General features: G+C 38.8%; 1 pseudogene; it reads left to right on the top strand.

Moving 5' to 3' along the window:
* Positions 1-435: 435 nt before the first annotated feature.
* LOC131481524 (cullin-5-like) lies at positions 436-1,103 on the top strand (annotated as a pseudogene).
* Positions 1,104-3,481: the final 2,378 nt, after the last annotated feature.

The following is a 3,481-nucleotide window of genomic DNA, read 5'->3' as shown; positions in this document are numbered from 1 at the left end:
AACAAAAAAAGAATATGAAAGGATCCAAACGTCATCCTCCATGAGGATTTCAGTCTAAAAACATTAAAATCGGATCCAAAAGTTGGGTAAAGAGAAGTGATTAAAATAAACTATGGTTGCTGAGACAATTGATGAAGAACTAAACAAGTATATCTGACTTTCCAATAAAAATGAATAAATCTTAAAAAAAAACCAGTTTTTTACAAGATTGCCTTTCTTTTGCAGCTCTGGTGACCATGTAGGCGAAGCACCAGGTGCCTGGGACGAGGTCCGCCCCCTCTGCACAGAACCCTGGCGCCCACCTTACCCTCACGACTGGTGTGGGCCACACACAGAGCCTGTGGGCTCTGGAGGGAACTCTGGCCTCCAGTTTTGGCCTAGCCTGGAGCGCAGCCAACTCTTGCGTCCTCTCACAAGAATCTAAGTTGAGGGAACATGGCTATGTCTAATCTCTTAAAGAATAAAGACTGTCTTCACTTTGAAGACAAGTGGGATTTCATGCACCCGATTATTCTGAAGCTTTTACGCTAGTAATCTGTTATGAAGCAGCAGTGGTTTGATCTGTTTTCAGACATTCATGCAGTCTTTCTCTGGGATAATAAAGGCCCAGCAAAAATCTATCAGGCTTTAAAAGAAGACATTCTTGAGTTTATTAAACAAGCTCAGGTGCGAGTACTGAGCTTTCATGATGCTACAGCTTTATTGAAAGCGTATATTGTTAAATGGTGAAAATTTTTTATGCAATGTGACATTTTACTGAAATTTTTTTTGTCAACTAGAGATTACTTTAATGGGTAAACAAGGGAGCAATAAAAAAATCAAATGTTGAAGACAGCATTGTTAGGAAGCTCATGCTTGATACATGGAATGAGTCCTTCTTTTCAAATATAAAAAACAGACTCCAAGATAGTGCAATGAGGCTGGTTCATGCTGAAAGATTAGAAGAAGCTTTTGATTCTCAGCTGGCCATTGGAGAATGAGAATCCTATGTTAACCTTTGTTCTAATCCTGAGGATAAGCTTCAAATTTATAGGGACAATTTTGAGAAGGCATACTTGGATTTAGCAGAGAGATTTTATAGAACACAGGCACCCTCGTCTTGAAGCAAAGGTTAAAGGACTGCTCCTGGTACTTAAATATGTACAAAACAAAGACGTTTTTATCACAAAGCTCATTTGACATGACGTCTTATGTTAGACATCTCTGCTGATAGTGAAATTGAAGAAAATATGGTCGAATGGCTAAGAGAAGTTGGTTTGTCTGCAGATTATGTAAACAAACTTGCTAGAATGTTTCAGGACATAAAAGTATCTGAAGATTTGAACAAAGCTTTTTTTTTTTTCTTTTTTTTTTTTATTATTTAACTTCATTAATTACATTGTATTATGTGACACAGTTACATAGATACTTGGGTTCTCCCACCCCTCCCCAAACCCTCCCACCATGGTGGATTCCTCCACCTTGTTGCATAACCACAGCTCAAGTTCAGTTGAGATTCCCCCATTGCAAGCATACACCAAACATAGAGTCCAGCATCTTATTGTCCAGTCAAGTTCAACGTCTTCTTAGGTATACCCTCTCTGGTCTGAAGACAGAGCTAGCAGAGTATTATCCCAGTCAATTGAAAGCTCCATCATACCATCAGCAAAAATTTACATCATTATGGGATTAATTGACATAGTAATGAGTAACCAACATGTTGAAAGTAAATGCGAGTTCCCAGCCACCTTCTGTGACCACCTCACCTATACTTCAATTTAGTTTATACACAACATATAACATTCAAAACATAACATGTTATACATAACATCATATCATCTTAAATTAAGGCAAACGTGGTATTTAACCTTTTGTGATTGGCTCATTTCCCTTAGCATTATGGTTTCCAGTTTGGCCCATTTGGCCACAAAGAACTGCATTTTGTTTCTTTTAATAGCTGAGTAGTATTCCATGGAGTAGATGAACCATAGCTTTCTTATCCAATCCTCTGTTGATGGGCATTTTGGTTGCTTCCATGTTTTTGCAATTACTGATTGTGCTGCTATGAGCATAGGAGTGCATGTTGGTTTCTCATAAAACAATTGTTCTGGATATATTCCTAGGAGTGCTATTGCTGGATCATACGGTATGTTGAATTTGAGTTGTTTGAATGTTCTCCATACTGATTTCCATAGAGGCTGTACCAGCCTGCAGCCCCACCAGCAGTGGAGTAGGGATCCCTTTTCCCCGCAACTTCGCCAACAAGTGTTGTTGGTGCTTTTATTCATGTGGGCCAGTCTTACTGGCGTTAGGTGGTACCTCATTGATGTTTTAATTTGGATTTCCCTTATTGCCAGGGAACTTGAGCATTTTTTCATATGTTTATTTGCCATTTGGGTTTGTTCCTTTGTGAAGTGTTTGCCCATTTCCCGTGCCCATTTCTTGAGTGGCTTGTTTGTTTTGACATTTTGGTTGTTTTGTAGCTCTTTGTATATTCTGGAGATCAGCCCTCTATCACCTATGTCGTGTGCAAAGATCTTCTCCCATTCTGTGGGTTGCCTTTTTACTTTGTTGATTGTTTCTCTAGCTGTACAGAAGCTTCTTAGTTTGATGAGGTCCCAATTGTTTATTTTGGTCTCGATTTCTACTGTATTTGGAGTCTTTTTTAGGAAGTGAGGGCCTACCCCTAAGTGTTGCAGTGTGTTTCCAACATTTTCTTCCAAAAGTTTGAAGGTTTCTGGATGTAGGTTTAGATCTGTTATCCATTTAGATCTGATCTTAGTGTATGGTGAGAGATGTGGATCTATTTTTTTGTTTTTGCAGGCTATTAACCAGTTGTCCCAACAGCATTTATTGAACAGACCTTCCCATTTGCCTGGATTGTCGTTTGTCTTTTTGTCAAAGATTATTTGGCTGTATCTGTGTGGGTTTCCTTCTGTTGTTTCTATTCTGCTCCATTGATCTTCCTCTCTCTCTTTGTGCCAGTACCATGCTGTTTTGATAACCACTGCCCTATAGTATGTCCAGAGGTCCGGAACTGTGATTCCCCCTGCTAACTTCCTGTTCTTCAGGATGGTTCTAGCTATCCGTGGTTTTTTGTGCTTCCAGATGAACCTTTGGATCATTGTTTCCAGTTCCATGAAGAATGTTTTGGGCAATTTGATTGGGATTGCGTTGAATGTATATATTGCTTTTGGCAGTATAGACATTTTAATGATATTGATTTTACCTATCCAGGAGCATGGGATGTTACTCCATCTTTTGAGGTCTTGTTCAATTTCTTTTTTAAGTAGTTTGTAGTTTTCTTCGAATAAGTCTCCTACATTTTTGGTTAGATTTATTCCCAGATATTTCATACTTTTCTCTGTTATTTTGAATGGTATCTTGCTGGTTAAGTCTTTTTCCATCTTGGGGCTGTTCGCATACACTATGGCTGTTGATTTTTGTTCATTAATTTTGTACCCTGCCACTCTACCAAACTCTCGTACAAGTTCTAGCAGTC

The sequence above is a fragment of the Ochotona princeps genome, chromosome 12 (genome assembly GCF_030435755.1).
Source record: "Ochotona princeps isolate mOchPri1 chromosome 12, mOchPri1.hap1, whole genome shotgun sequence".
Taxonomy (NCBI): Eukaryota; Metazoa; Chordata; class Mammalia; order Lagomorpha; family Ochotonidae; genus Ochotona; species Ochotona princeps.
The sequence above is the reverse complement of the archived record's forward strand: the minus strand, read 5'-3'. Positions and strand labels throughout refer to the sequence as shown.